Source organism: Chiloscyllium punctatum, chromosome 46 (genome assembly GCF_047496795.1).
Source record: "Chiloscyllium punctatum isolate Juve2018m chromosome 46, sChiPun1.3, whole genome shotgun sequence".
In the NCBI taxonomy this organism is placed as follows: Eukaryota; Metazoa; Chordata; class Chondrichthyes; order Orectolobiformes; family Hemiscylliidae; genus Chiloscyllium; species Chiloscyllium punctatum.
The window spans coordinates 62,127,187-62,144,097 of NC_092784.1; the positions used below are offsets into that span (position 1 = coordinate 62,127,187).

A 16,911-nucleotide genomic window follows, 5' to 3' on the forward strand; every position below is an offset into this window, starting at 1 on the left:
AATAACTTGCTCTGAATTCTGTGAAAAATGTAACATTCTGACAGCTGCTTTTCAGAAATTTCCAATTTATTTTGGTTTTCTGTTGGGATCCTGAGTAACTGAGGAAAGAGGTTGTAAATATATTTCAGAGACTGGGTTACCTTCATACAGCAATTGTAATAGGGGTTTTAAATACTGGGAGATAGACTGATACAGAGGTAATATAAAGAGCAGCAAAGGGAAAGCATTCCAAGACTGTTCAAGAGAATTTTCTCCAGCAGTAGTGTCCAGACCGATAAGAAAGGAGGAACTGCTCGACCTGATCATAGGAATGGGCCAAATGGAGCAAATGTCAGTGGGAGAACATTGAGGGCTCAGTGATCATCATATCATCAGGACAATGGCAGAAAATGACATTGGTCAATCCAGAGTAAGAATATTCAACTGGGGGAAAGTGGCCTTTAGTAGGGCAAGAACACAGCAGGATCAAGTGAATGACAACCTAAGGTTCATGGGAAAGTCAATGGCTGAACAATGAGCTGTCTTCAGAGAAGAAATGGTCTGGGCACAGTCAAGGTAAATCCCCACAAATGGGAAAAGGGAGACAAACAAATGCAGAGCTCCCTTGATATCAAAGGAGATGGATATTCAGTGTGTTTATGACGTGTGTCAGGTAGTAATTGCAGTTGCGAACCAAGTACAATACAGAAGGTTCAGAAGTGGTGTTAAAAAGCAAAGTGAGAAACAGATTATGTGGACTGACATTGAACATAAAGAAAATCTGGATATCACTGACAGGCACATCTAAAATAAAAACACAGAACATTACAGCGCAGTACAGGCCCTTCAGTCCTGGATGTTGCGCCAACGTGTGAAACCAATCTGAAGCCAATCCAACCTACACTATTCCATTTTCATCCATATGTTTATCCAATGACCATTTAAATGCCCTAAAGGTTTGCAGGGTGTTGCATATCCTTACTACTCTCTGAGTAAAGAAACTACTTCTGACATCTATCCTATATCTAACACCCCTCAATTTAAAGCTATGTCCCCTAGTGCTAGCCATCACCATCCAAGGAAAAAAGCTCTCACTGTCCATCCTATCTAACCCTCTGATTATCTTATATGTCTAAATGAAATCATCTCTCAACCTTCTTCTCCCCAAGGAAAACTGCCTCAAATCCCTCTGCATTTCCTCGTAAGACCTTCCCTCCATACCGGAAAACATTGTTGTAAATCTTCTCTGAAAATTTTCCAAAGCTTTCACATTTTTCCTATAATGCAGTGATCAGAACTGTATGCAATACTCTAAACATGGCCACACCACAGATCTGCACAGCTGCAACATGACCTCATGGCTCCAAAACTCAATCCCTCTACCAATAAGAGCTAACATACTGTATGCATTCTTAACAACCCTATCAAACTGGGTGGCAACTTTCAGGGATTTAAGTCCATGGACACTGAAATCTCTGCTCATCAACACGACCAAGAATCTTACCATTAGCCCATTACTCTGTAATCCTCTTGCTCCTCCCAAAGTGACTCACCTCACACTTTTCCGCATTAAACTCCATTTGCCACCTCTCAGCCCAGCACTGCAGCTTATCTATGTCCCTCTGTAACCCGCAACATCCTTCAGTACTATTCACAACTCCACTGACCTTAGTGTCATATGCAAATTTACTAACCCATCATTCTGCGCCCTCATCCAGGTCATTTATAAAAACAGCAGTGGCCCCAAATCAGATCCTTGTGGTACACCTCTAGTAACTGAACTCCAGGATGATCATTTCCCATCAACCACTACCCTCTGTCTTCTTTCAGCTCACCAATTTCTCATCCAAACTGCTAAATCACCCTCAATCCCATGCCTTCATATTTTCTGCAATAACCTAGTGTGGGGAATCTTATCAAACGCCTTACTGAAATTCATATACACGACATAAACTGCTTTACCCTCATCCTCCTGTTTAGTCACCTTCTCAAAGAACTCAATAAAGTTTGTGAGGCACAACCAACCCTTCACAAAACCATGTTGACTATCCATAATCAACTTATTCCCTTCTAGGTGATGATAAATTCTATCTCTGATAGCCCTTTCCAACACTTTACCTACAACCAAAGTAAGGTTCACTGGTCTACAATTACCAGGGTTGTCTCTACTCCCCTTCTTGAACAAGGGGACAACATTTGCTATCCTCCAGACTTCTGGCACTATTCCTGTAGACAATGCCAACATAAAGATCAATGCCAAAGGGTCTGCATTCTCCTGCCTAGCTTCCCAGAGAATCCTAGGATAAACCCCATCTGGCCAAGGGGACTTATCTATTTTCACACTTTCCAGAATTGCTAGCACCTCCTCTTTGTGAACCTCAATCCCATCTGGTCTCGTAGCCTGTATCTCAGTATTCTCCTCGACCACATTGTCTTTTTCCAGTGTGAATACTGATGAAGAGGGTGGTGAAAGGAGGATTAGGAACACTGAAAAAGATTTACATTTAGGGGCAAGTGGCATGGCTGAGGTGTTCAACTATTTTTCTATTTCTGTCTTTACCAAAGAGGTAGATGCTGCCCAGGCCATGGTGACAGAGGAGGAAATTTCATCACTTTGAATTGTTTAGATTTGATAAAGAGGAGCTTTTGGATAAGCTGTCAATATTTAAAGTTGAAAAGTCCCAGGACCAGATGAAATGCTTCCAAAGACCTTGGAGGAAGTGAGAATTAAAATTGCAGAGGCACTAGCAATAATCTTTCAATCTTGCCTGAATTTGAGGACAGTGCTGGAGGAGTTTAGAGCTGCAAACCTTTTTCAAAAAAGATTGAACCAGCAATTACAAACTAATCAGTTAAACTTTGGAAATGGGGACACTCCGAGAAGTAATTGCTGATAAAATAATTAATCATCACATGGAAATACTTTGTAGATGTGGAAGAATCTGCTTGGTTCTTTTTTAGAGGGTCACTTTAGCTCAGTTGGCTGGATGGTTGGTTTGTGAAGCAGTGTGATACCAACAGTCTGGATTCAATTCCCATCGCCAGCTTTGGTTACGATGAAAGACTCTCCTTTTCAGAATCTCCCCTCATCAGGAGCATGGTGATCCTCAAGTTATGTCACCATGAGTCATCTCTCTCTAAGGGGAGAGCAGCCCTTTGGTCTGGTTAGACAATGTTGACACGATAATATCAACAATAAAATAAAGGGAAAGTAGTGTCTAAGTAACTTGGAGTAGTTTAAAGACTAATAGAAATGGTTGATGAGGACTAGGTTGTTGATGTGGTGTATAGGGTTCCAAAAGGTGATTGATACTGGACCTCACAACAGATGTTTGAGGAAAGTGATAGGTCATGGAATAAAAGGGACTATACCAATGAGGATACAAACTTGGCTAAGTGACATGAAACGGAGAGTAACAGTTAATGAATACTTGTGGTAGAGTTTCAACTGTACCAGTTGGAAGGCTTGTGGTAGAGTTCCCCACCTCTAATTTTATGGTTGTAAATGTTCTAGATCTTGTTGTGTAAGGGACAATTCCAAAATGTGTTCATGTCACAAAATGTGGAAGCATCCATGTCAGATGCCATATCACTTGCCCTTCACTCCTTCCTCGGACATCTTGACACCACGAACAGCTATGTAAGAATCCTACTCTTTGACGACAGTTCAGCTTTCAACACTATTATCCCCTCGAGACTGATTACTAAGCTAAGTGATTTCAGACTGAGCCTCATTCTCTGCAACTGGATCCTCAGTTTCCTCACCCACAGGCCACAATCACTGAAGATTGGAGACAATATTTCATCCTCACTAACACTCAACACTGGAGCCTCCTACTGTACTCATTGTATACCCATGACTGCATTGCCAAATACCAGACTAATGCCAATTACAAATTGACTAATGACACCACCATAGTTGGTCGAATCCCAGATGGCGATGAAACAGACGACAGAAAGGAGATAGAAGACCTGGAAAAAATGGTGCACTGAGAATAACCTAGCTCTCAATGCCAGTAAAACCAAGGAACTCATTATTGACTTTTGGTGGGATGTTACTTATGCCCCCCCCAACACACACACACACACACACACACATTAACAGCGCAGAGCTGGAATGAATAGAGTGTCAAGCTCCTGGGAGTGGTCATCCACAACAAGCTTTCTTGGACTCTTCATGTGGACACATTGGTTACAAAGGCCCAACAATGTCTCTTCTTCCTCAGACAGCTGAAGAAATTTGGCATGACGGCAAATACCCTTGCCAACATTTATAGGTGTGACATCAAAAGCATTGTCTGGATGTATCATTATCATTACCTGGTATGGCAACTGTACAATTCAAGATCGGAGACGGTTACAGAGAGTGGTAAACTCAGCCCGGACAATCACAACGGCCAACCTCCCAACTTTAGATTCCATCTACCAGGCCCGCGGTCAAGGAAAGGCCGGCAGCATTCTCAAAGATTCATCCCACCCTGGCAATGTTTATCTACAACCTCTACCATCGGGGAGAAGGTACAGAAGCCTGAATACAGCACCAGCCAGTTTCGAAACAGGTTCTCCCCTATTGTTGTTAGAATACTGAATGGAGTCCCAAACTCTTAACATTCACCTGTATCTGTGTTTTTCTTTTTGCTGCTATTTACCTATTATTTACTTATCTGTGCTACTTAACACTGTGATCTGCCTGTATTGCTTGCAAGACAAGCTTTTCACTGTGCCTCAGTACATGTGACAATAAATTCAATTCAATTCAAACATTGTAGACTGTGAGGAGGACAATGTCAAGGTCATTTACAAGGCTGAAGTAGGCAGATGGGTGACAGAGGCAGTGGCACAGTGGTATACAATTGGCAACAAGTTGTCCTGGGAGGTTCCAACATTGACTCTGGACCCCAGAAAGAGACACGACATTTGGTCAAACATGGACAAGGAAACCTCCTGCTGATGACCATAATCCCCTCCTGTTCTGAATTTGTGCTCCTCCATCTTGGACATCTTTTAGAGGAAGCACTGAGGGTAGCCGGATGCAGAATGTACTCTGGGTGGGACACTTCAATGTCCATTGCCTAGAGTGACGTGGCAGCATCACCACTGACTGAGCTGTTCAAGCCCTAAAGGACATTGCTGCTAGACTGGGTCTGTGGCAGGTCAAGAGAGAACCAACAAGAGGAACAAGCAAACTTGACCTCATCCCCACCAATTTACCAGCTGCAGATCAGTCTCTACAAGACAGTAGGAGTGATCACCATGCAGTCCTTGTGGAGACAAAATGCTGTTTTCACATTGGGGATACCCTTCATCGTGCTGTGGGCTCTATCACTGTCCTAAATGGGAAACATGACTTGGAGGTGCCAGTGTTGGACTGGGGTGGACAAGGTTAAAAATCACAACACCAGGTTATAGTCCAATGGGTTTATTTGGAAGCACTAGCTTTCAGAGCGCCGTTCCTTTATTAGGTGGTTGTGGAGAATAAGATCATGATCACAGAATTTATAGCCAAGGGAGTTCAGTGTTACAGAGATGTGATACATTAAACAATTTTAGGTTAAATCTTTCATCTCTTAGAATGAGATATGCTGGTTTCTGTTCTTTGATATGTAAAACCCAGAACATCTTTTAAATTACATAAATTTCAATAAAATTACAGTTGTCTTGGACCCCCTCGCTTCAGCGCCAACAGCTTGTGCTGCTAAGCCAATGTAGTAACCAGAGTGCAACAGTTTCCCCACATGAAGAGAGTTCTTGCACAGGCACCTTCCACACCATCAGGAATGTACTGTGGCTGTATGCTTATCATTGATGTCTCAGCACCAGGGACCCAGGTTCGATTCCAGCCTCAGGTAACTGCCTGTGTGGAGTTTGCACATTCTCCCCATCTCTGCATGGGTTTCCTCCGGGTGCTCCGGTTTCCTCCCACAGTCCAAAGATGTGCAGGTCAGGTGAATTGGCCATGCGAAATTGCCCATAGTGATAGGTGCATCAGTAGGGAGTTGGGTAATGGGTCTGTGTGGGTTACTGTTCAGAGGGTCGGTGTGGATTGTTGGTCTGAAGGGCCTGATTCCCAACTATAGGGAATCTAATCTAATCTAATCATGAAGTTCAGGACCCTTACGGACAGTGATCGACCAGAACACCACACCACCATCATTGCTCAGGAACACAGGAGCTATGTTCCTGACATCACCACCCTGAGTGAAACCTGGTAGGCAGGGGAAGGACAGCTCAGGGAGAAAGGTAGTGACTACACCTTCTCCTGGAAAGGCAAGGCTGAAGAAAAGTTCCCATCCTGGAGTCGGCTTCACCATCAAAAATGAACTGGTGCACGAACTGAAAGGCTCCTCCTTCAGAATAAATTAATGCCTCCTGACACTTTGACTCCCCCTTGGTGGGAATTAGTATGTCAGGATAGGCAGTGCATATACACTAAATCTCAAAGCAGCAGATGAGAACAAGGAGAAATTCTACTCCAACCTTGACCAATCTCTCTCATGGGTCCCTGCAGCGGAGAAACTTATCATCCTTGGTGACCTCAGTGCCAGAGTCGGCAAAAGTGCAGAGCTCTGGGATAATGTGATCAGGAAAGGGGGAGCAGAGTTGCAAAACTCTAATGGCACCCTTTTCCTGATCAAATCCTGTGAACACAACCTCCTCATCACCAACACACTGTTCCACCAAAGGGACAAATACAGGACAATGTGGCAACACCCCCACTGGAAACACTGATGCCTCCTTGACTATGTCATTGTCAGATGAGGGATCGAAAAGATGTTAGAATTACACATGCCATGACCACAGCCAGCGACTGCTGGGTGGACCACCACCTGATCCGAGCCAGGATCAACATACTTCCAGACCTGCAGCAGAGGAGACAACAGAAGCAATGCTAAAGAACGTTCAACATTAAGGCACTTAAAGACCGGGAGAAAATAGCCTCATACAATCAACTCGACTTCACAAACCTAGTGACTCTCAGCGATACCGTGTCACAGGATCCCAACAGTCTCTGGTCCACCCTTAAGACTACCATTATCACTGCCTGTAAAATGCCAGTCAGTCAATCCACCAGGAAACACCAAGACTGGTTTGATGAGAATGATCTGGAGATTAAGGAACTACCAAGCTGGAAGCGCATGGCATTTCTGAGTGTAAAACAAAAACTGTATCCTCAAAAATGGAAAGGCAGGTTTACAGGCGCTGAAGGCTGAGGAACAAAACCAAACCCACAACATAAAAAACGGGTGGTGGGTGGAGAAACACCGGAGATCCAACAAATGGCCGACAGCTATGGTGTGATGGGTTTCTTCTGTGTTGTCAAGACGACATACAGACCAAACAGCCAAGGCCGCACTCCACTGCTGGCCAAGGACAGAGTGACTCTTATCAAAGATAAAGAAATCGTCAAAAAGTGTTGGGAGAAGCACTTCAGAGACCGCAAGCAGGGCTCTGTCATTGATCCGAGCATTCTTGAATGCATCCTACAGCATTCTACACACCATTGGCTCAGCAATACTCCAGCCCTGCACGAAATAGAGAAGACTGTCCGCCATCTTAAGAACAACCAGACAGCTAGAGGAGACAGTACACCCACTAAGGTATTGAAATGCGGAGGCAAAGACCTACTGCTGCAGTTGCACAGCCTTGTCTGCCTTATCTGGAACGAAGAGACCATCTCAGAACTGCTCCGAGATGCCACAGTTCAGAGTATTTCCAAAAAAAGGAACAAGTCCAAATGTGGTAACTACAGGGGAATCTCCCTGTTATTGATGCCAAGGTCCTCCACAAATATTTCCTCCCTGTGGCTGAGGAACTCCTCCCGGAGTCACAGTGTGGTTTTCAGCCATGGAGGGCCACAATGGACATGGTTTTCACTGTGCGACAGCTGCAGGAGAAATGCAGAGACAAGAACCTCCCCTGGACATGGCTGCCTTTGACACTGTCAACTGGGGAGCATATGCAGGGTCCTCTTCTGTTTTGGTTGCACCATGACGTTTGTCACCATCCTTCACCTGCTCCAGGACAAAGTGGAAGTCAATGGTCAAAGACCATCAAAAGTGGAGGAAGAGCATCTAGAAAGGTATCGAGCATCTCCAGTCTTGTATTGGGAGAAAATGGAAGCAGGCCACAACATCAAAAGCAGTGCGCTGCCACACCAACACCCCACCCACCCCTTCCCCCAGGTCACCACCTTCCTGAGCGGTGAAGAGAATCGTCGTCATCGTCATCATCTGCTAGGAACCACCAATGATGATGGGTCGCATGTTGTGAGATGTAGTCAAGAGCACTCACCTCCATGGTTACACTTTAGGAAGGAAGTGATAGCCTGGTAGTCGATGCAGAAGAGAGTCATTAAAATGGGACAAGGGATGAGTGGCTTCCCTTATGTAGAACATAGAACATAGAACATAGAAGAATACAGCGCAGTACAGGCCCTTCGGCCCTCGATGTTGCGCCGATCAAAGCCCACCTAACCTACACTAACCCACTATCCTCCATATACCTATCCAATGCCCGCTAAAAAACCCATAAAGAGGGAGAGTCCACCACTGCTACTGGCAGGGCATTCCATGAACTTACGACTCGCTGAGTGAAGAACCTACCACTAACATCAGTCCTATATCTACCCCCCCTTAATTTAAAGCTATGCCCCCTTGTAATAGCTGACTCCATACGTGGAAAAAGGTTCTCACTGTCAACCCTATCTAACCCCCTAATCATCTTGTGGAAACAATGGAAAAGTTGTGAATCTGCCAATCAAGCAGTGAGGGTCAAGAGAAGTTCTGATAGTCATGTTCAAGATAATGAACCAATTGTAGACAAATAAAGAGGAGTTTTTAGTGGCAAAAGGATTGATAATCATGAGACACAGATTTAAGGTGATTAGAAAAGGAACAAATGAGATGTGATTGTTTTTTTAAAGAAAGCAGTTGATTGTTTTCTAGCATGAGTAGTGGAAGCAGATGCACACGCGTCTTTCACTGGAAAGTTGGAAAAATATTTGAAGGGGAAATACACACTCCCATGATTGCACTCTGTGGCACAATGCACCGGGGTAATAATGGACAGTGTCCTCACATGTCCTGACCCCAGGATCTGTATCCCTTTGGTCTCAGTGAGAAAGGAGCTGCTGCAAGGCAGTCCCTGTGTGAGGAGACCAATTCAAATTGGTTCAGAGTAAGACGAAAGTTGAGATGAGGTTTTCATTGTTTCCATTTCGAAAAAAAATCCCACTGACGTTTTGTGAGGAAAATAATGCTACTTACACAGGACATGGAGGGTTCCAACCTGTTGTTTAATAACAGGGCTCGTCATTGACTGATCTTGAAGTTTCAGTTCAGCTTCACAGATATACTGCTGTCCATCCAGCTTAGCTTGAGCTTCTACTGTATGAGAGATAGTGAGCCCAGTACTGCTTGATCCATTCACTAATATGTCATTTCCTTTCTTCAGTCTGAGTTCAAGATCCCCTGAGATATTTAACACACGGCACGTAATATTAACCAGATTTCCTTCCTGGCTGGTTGGTACTTGGATTTCAGGGGAAGAGAAAGCTAAAAATAATAGAAAGATACTGTTAGAAACATTGTTGTATCTTGTAGTCCCTCAGTGTGGGGTTAATAACGATGAAACAAAGGCAGGCTGTATTTTGTGCTTCTTGCTCTACCCCTGCTTCATTGCTGTATCAGGGAGATGTACAAAGCCCAACACCATCTTTCCATATTCCTTCAGTGTCTGCAGTATCTTAGTCAACATTCATTCCTGACCCAAACTCATCAAAATTTCATTCTGCTCATTTCTGTTTGTAGAATCCTGAAATCTGTATTTATCTAAATGCAGATTTATTTATTACTGCCTGTTTCTTCCCACACAGTATATTCCTGATTGGTGTATGTTTTTGCACCCCTGCAGCTTTTAGGGTACATTGGTTGTTTAAACATTTAAACATTCCCTTGTGATCCTGGAATACTAAGTGTGAGTAACACTCACCTATGAACAGCGCATACAATGTCAATCACATTGTCTCAGGATCTCGGAATACCTCGAGTCATGAAGACTTTCTCAGAATGCTTTTCATTGACAGAGGGTCATATAGAATATATGGCACAGAAACAGACCATTCCAACTAATCAGCCAATGTTTATGCTTTACTCAACCAAGTGTCTGAGTATACAAACATTTCCACAAGCTTCCCAATTTGTCACTCAATGAAAAGGATTTTATTGCTGAAAGTGGTGGAAATGCTGACATGTTGTATTGTTGACAGTGATGAACATTGTCTGATTTAAACTCCCCTACAACTAGAATTCTTACCATACACCTCAATGAAAGCACTAGTATTCTTTGAGGGAATTGATGGATATTTCTCAAAATCGGCCATACAGACGATTTCCATCAGACCAGATTCCTGTGGTGTCAATGCTGCTGTTATTCGGACAGTGTTGGAATTTGGTCTTGTGGTTTCTGAGTTCAGTTCCACACCATCCTGAAACCATCTTACTCTCATCTTCTCAGCAGGATAGATATTTGAGACCTCACATGTTAATGTGACCTCTTGCTTCACTTCTTTGGGTCTTTTGTCCAGGATTCTTGGCTGATCCATGAAAGCTGTAATTCAGACAAGAAATTCACTTCATTTTAATTTGCTGCATTTTAATTCTGGTGTTTCAGTTTTAATAGACAGAGTGGGAAACTGAACAGTGTAGGTAATGGAAAATACACCACTCCAGGAATTTATCACATAGTCATAAAACTGGAGTTATCTGCAGGAGGCCATAGTGCACTTTGAGAGGGAACTGGTAATGCCAATCACGGTGTGCGATTGGTAAATTTGTCTGATATTTTTGACAATTCATTCACAGGAAAAGGGCATTACAAGCTGGACAGCATTTATTACCCATCCCTAATTGTCCAGAGGGCAGTTCAGAATCAACCACGTTGCTCTAGGTCTGGAGTCACATCTGGGCCAGACACAGTAAGGATGGCAGTTTCCTTCCCTGAAGGACATTAGTGAACCAGATGAGTTTGTACATCAATCAGCAATGGATTCATGGTCATCGTTGGACTGTTAATTCCAGATTTTTTTTGTTGAATTCAGAATCCACTATGGCAGGATTCAAACCCAGGTCATGGGAACATTATCTAGATTTCTGGATTAAGGGTCCAGCAATAATGACTAGGCCAGCAGCTCAATTCAAAACCACAAAACAGCTCACCTATTTTATTTTAAAATTAATTAGAACATAGAACATAGAACATAGAACAATACAGCGCAGTACAGGCCCTTCGGCCCTCGATGTTGCGCCGATCAAAGCCCACCTAACCTACACTAACCCACTATCCTCCATATACCTATCCAATGCCCGCTTAAATACCCATAAAGAGGGAGAGTCCACTACTGCTACTGGCAGGGCATTCCATGATCTTACGACTCGCTGAGTGAAGAACCTACCCCTAACATCAGTCCTATATCTACCCCCCCTTAATTTAAAGCTATGCCCCCTTGTAATAGCTGACTCCATACGCGGAAAAAGGTTCTCACTGTCAACCCTATCTAACCCCCTAATCATCTTGTACACCTCTATCAAATCACCCCTAAACCTTCTTTTCTCCAAAGAAAACAACCCCAAGTGCCTCAGCCTTTCCTCATAGGATCTTCCTACCATACCAGGCAACATCCTGGTAAACTTCCTCTGCACCCGTTCCAGTGCCTCCACATCCTTCCTATAGTATGGCGACCAAAACTGCACACAATATTCCAGAAGCGGCCGCACCAGAGTCTTATACAACTGCAGCATGACCTCAGGACTCCGGAACTCAATTCCTCTACCAATAAAAGCCAGTACGCCATATGCCTTCTTCACTGCACTATTTACCTGGGTGGCAACTTTCAGAGATCTGTGTACATGGACACCAAGATCCCTCTGCTCTTCCACACTACCAAGTAGTCTACCATTAGCCCAGTAATCCATCTTTTTATTACTCTTACCAAAGTGAATCACTTCACACTTAGCTACATTGAACTCCATTTGCCACCTTTCTGCCCAGCTCTGCAGCTTCTCTATATCCCGCTGTAACCTGCCATATCCTTCCTCACTGTCTACAACTCCTCCGACTTTCGTATCATCCGCAAACTTGCTCACCCAACCTTCTAACCCTTCCTCCAGGTCATTTATAAAAATGACAAACAGCAATGGTCCCAAAACAGATCCTTGCGGAACACCACTAGTGACGGCACTCCAAGATGAATCTTTGCCATCGACTACTACCCTCTGTCTTCTTCCAGAGAGCCAATTCCTAATCCAAACCTCCAACTCACCCTCAATGCCATATCTCTGTATTTTCTGCAGTAGCCTACCATGGGGGACCTTATCAAACGCCTTACTAAAATCCATATATACTACATCTACCGCTTTCCCCTCATCTACCTCCTTCGTCACCTTCTCAAAGAATTCAATAAGGTTTGTGAGGCACGACCTGCCCTTCACAAAACCATGCTGACTATCCTTGATCACATCATTCTTATCCAGATGTGCATAAATCCTATCCCTTATAATTCTCTCTAAGACTTTGCCCACAACAGAAGTGAGACTCACTGGCCTATAGTTACTAGGATTATCCCTACTCCCCTTCTTGAACAAGGGAACCACGTTTGCTAGCCTCCAGTCCTCTGGCACTACTCCTGTAGACAAAGAGGACACAAAAATCAAGGCCAATGGCTCTGCAATCTCCTCCCTTGCTTCCCAGAGAATCCTAGGATAAATGCAATCAGGCCCAGGGGACTTATCTATTTTCACCCTTGCCAGAATTTCCAACACCTCTTCTCTACATATCTCAAAGCCATTCATTCTACTTATTCGTGCCTCAGTATTCATATCGACAACAATGTCCTGTTCCTGAGTGAATACTGACGAAAAGTATTCATTCAGCGCCTCCCCAATCTCTTCAGCCTCCACACGCAACTTCCCATTACTATCCTTGATTGGACCTATTCCTTCCCTAGTCATTCTTTTATTCCTACAATTCTTGCTGCTTTTCAAATATTAAGCTGTTTTGTGTATGTCAGTCACTTTGAGCAGTACAGGCTGATGCATTCCTGATTTACCTTCACTCTGATCTTTACTTGCATCTGTCTAGAACATCCTTCTTAAAGGGGAGGGTGAGCAGCTCGAGGTCATGGTACACATCCATACCAGTGACATAGCTCGGAAAAGGGATGAGGACCTGAAAAGTGAATATAGGGAGTTAGTTTGGAAGCTAAAAGGCAAGATGAGCAGAGTAGTAATCTCAGGTTTGTTACCAGTGCCACGGGCTAGTGAGGCTAGAAATAGAGAGCAAGTGCAGATGAACACATGCCTGCAGAGCTGATGTCAGAGGGGGGGCTTCAGATATGTGGGTCATTGAGACACCTTCCGGGGAAGGTGGGATCTGTACAAGGAGGACGGGTTGCACCTAAACTGAAGGGGCATCAGTATCCTGGGCAGGAGGTTTGCTAGAGCTCTTGGGGAGGGCTTAACCAGATTGGCAGAAGGATGACAACTGGATCTATGGATCACAGGATGAGGTAGCTGGTGAACAGGTAAACACAGCATGCCGAGAGTCTGTGAGGAAGGATAAACAGTTGATAGGTCAAAGTTTCAGTCAGTGTGATGGATTGACATGTGTCAATTTTCACGCAAGAAGTGTCAGGAATAAGGATAATGAACTTAGATCATGGATTTGTACTTGGACCTACAATGTGTAGCCATTATGGAGACTTGGTTATCACATGGGCAGAAATGGTGTTGGATGTTCCAGGGTTTAAATGTTTCAAAAGGAAATAGAGAGAGGTAAAAGGGGTGGGAGAGTGGCATTGCTAAGCAGGGATAGTATCACAGCTGCAGAAAGGGAGGGCGTCAAGGAGGGTTTATCTACAGAGTCAGTATGAGTGGATGTCAGAAACAGGAAAGGAGCAGTCACTTTATTGGGAAGTTTCTAGTTAACCTCCCCCCCCCCCCACCAACAGCAACAGAAGCACAGAGGAGCAAATTGGGAGGCAGATTTTGGAAGGTGCAGAAATAACAGTTGTTGTCATGGGTGACTTCAACTTCCCTAATATTGATTGGAACCTCCTTGGTTCAAATAGTTTGGATGGAGCAAACTTTGACAGGTGTGTCCAGGAAGGATTCCTGACTCAATATGTAGATAGGCTGATTAGAGGGGTGCTTGGCAATGAATCAGCTCAGATGTCGGATCACTTAGTGGAAGAGCATTTCGGTGACAGTCATCACAACTCTCTGACCTTTACTGTACTCATGGAGAGGGATAGGAGCAGGGTTTTTGAGAAAGTATTTAGTTGGAGGAGGGTGAATTACAATACTATTAGGCAGGAACTGGTGTGCCGAAATTGGGAACAGATATTACAGGGAAATGCATGAGAGAAATGTAGCAGTTGTGGAGGGAACACTTGCTGCAAGTTCTGGATTGGTTTGTCCCACTGAGGCAAGGAAGGAATGGTAGGTTGAAGGAACCTTGGATGACAAAGGATGCGGAACATTAAATCAACAGGAAGAAGGAAGCGTACTTAAGGTTGAGGAGGCAAGGATCAATCAGACAGGGCTTTAGAGGTTTACAAGGTAGCCAGGAAGGAACTGAAGGATGGACTTAGGAGATCTAGAAGGGGGCATGAAAAAGCTTTAGCAGGTAAGATTAAGGATAACACCAGGGCATTCTACACTTACGTGAGGAACAAGAGGATGGCCAGAGTGAGGGTGGGGCCGATCTGGAATCGTGGAGGGAACTTGTGTTTGGAGTCAGAGGAGGTAGGGAGGTCCATAATGAATACTTTGCTTCAGTATTCACTACTGAGAGAGACCCTGTTGTTTGCAAGGACAACGTGAAACAGGCTGATATGTTCAAACAGGTTGATGTTAAGGAGGATGTGCTGAAAATTTTGAAAAACATAAAGATAGCTCGGTTCGCTCGGCCAGAGGATCTCCCTAAGATTACTACAGGAAGCGAGGGAAGAGATTGCTGCACCTTTGGCAATCATTTTTGCATCCTTACTGTCCACTGGAGTAGTGCCAGATGATTGGAGGGTGGTAAATGTTATTCCCTTGTTCAAGAAAGGGAATAGGGATGATCCTGGGAATTACAGACCAGTCAGTCTTACATCTGTGGTGGACAAATTACTGGAAAGGATTCGGAAAGACAGGATTAATGATTACTTGGAAAAAATCATAGTTTGATTAGAGATAGTCAAGCATGGCTTTGTGAGGGGCAATCTTATTGAATTTTTTGACAATGTGACATTGATAAATGTAGAGCAGTGGATGTGGTGTATATGGATTTTAACAGGGCATTTGATAAGGTTCACCATGGTAGCCTCATTCAGAAAGTAAGGAGGCATGGGACACAGGAAAACCTGCCTGTCTGGATACAGAATTGGCTGGCCCACAGAAGACAAAGTGTGGTAGTTGATGGAAAGTATTTAGCCTGGAGCTCGGTGACCAATGGTGTTCTGCAGGGGTCGGTTCTGGGACCTCTGCTCTTTGTGCTTTTTATAAATAACTTGGATGAAGAAGTGGAAGGGTGGGTTAGTAAGTTTGCCGATGACACCCACCATTGGTGGAGGTGTGGATAGTGTGGAGGGCTGTTGTAGGTTGCCATGGACATTGACAGGGTGCAGAGTTGGATTGAGAAGAAGCAGATGGAGTTCAACCTGGAAAAGTGTGAAGTGATTCATTTTGGAACGTCGCATTTGAAAGCAGCATGCAGGGCTAAAGGCAGGATTCTTGGCGGTGTGAAGGAACAGAGGGATCTTGAGGACCATGTCCATAGATTTGGTTGTTAATAGGGTTGTTAAGTAGGCGTGTGGTGTGTTGGCTTTCATTAGCAGGGGCATTGAGTTTAAGAGCCGTGAGGAATTGCTGCAGCTCCATAAAGCCCTGGTTAGACCACACTTGGAATATTGTGCACAGTTCTGGTCAGCTCATTATAGGAAGGATGTGGAAGTTTTATAGAGCGAGCAGAGGAGATTTACCAGGATGTTGCCTGGACTGGAGAGCAGGTCTTATGAAGAAAGGCTGAGGGATCTCAGACTTTTCTCATTTGCGCGAAGAAGGATGAGAGGTAACTTGATAGAGGTGTACAAGATGATGAGAGGCATCGACAGAGTGAATAGCAAAAGACTTTTTCCCAGGGTGGAAATGGGTTTCATGTGGGGCATTATATTAAGGTGATCGGAGGAAGATTTAGGGGAGATGTCAGAGGTCAGTTCTTTAGACAGAGTGGTGGGTGCATGGAATGCACTGCCAGCATTGACAGTAGAGTCAGATACATTAGGGACATTGGATAGGCCCATGGATGATTATAAAATGAAAGGTTATGTGGGTTAGTTTGATCTTAGAGTAGGATAAAAGGTCAGCACAACATCAAGGACCAAAGGGTCTGTTCTGTGCTGTACCGTTCTATGTTCTATTCCCACTGCACTATAAGTGGGCCTCCTGCATCTGCTTTTATTTTCATCAATCTGTTCAGAGATATTATGACTCACTTCTGGTGGAGGTGGGACTTGAACCAGGTCTCCTGGTTCTGTTTTTATCTCCTTTTTCCTTCTTCTGTATCCAGAAATGCTCTTATGCACAACCAGAAGGATATCGCACCACCAAATCACTGTGACATTTATGTTTTGTTTTTAACTATTAACCACCACCAATAAAAACATCCCTGTAGCCAATTAGAGATTCACAAGCAAAGTCCATTATGACCAATATGAACCATCAAAAATGAGCAGGAGGGGATTTAGGGAGAGCAGGAAGAGACGAAGTCAAAATGGAATTGGAGGGGAAAATAAAGAACTGTATCCCCCCGATGGGTCTTGTTTTATTTATTTATTTGTTCTGTTTTTGTTTACACCCAGATGTGTTATCATGCGCAACTGAGCGACGATAT

The 16,911-nt window shown here is 44.0% G+C and overlaps 1 pseudogene; it reads right to left on the reverse strand.

Moving 5' to 3' along the window:
* Positions 1-16,911, reverse strand: part of LOC140468207 (intercellular adhesion molecule 5-like) — a 36,893-nt pseudogene that overhangs the window by 8,510 nt on the left and 11,472 nt on the right.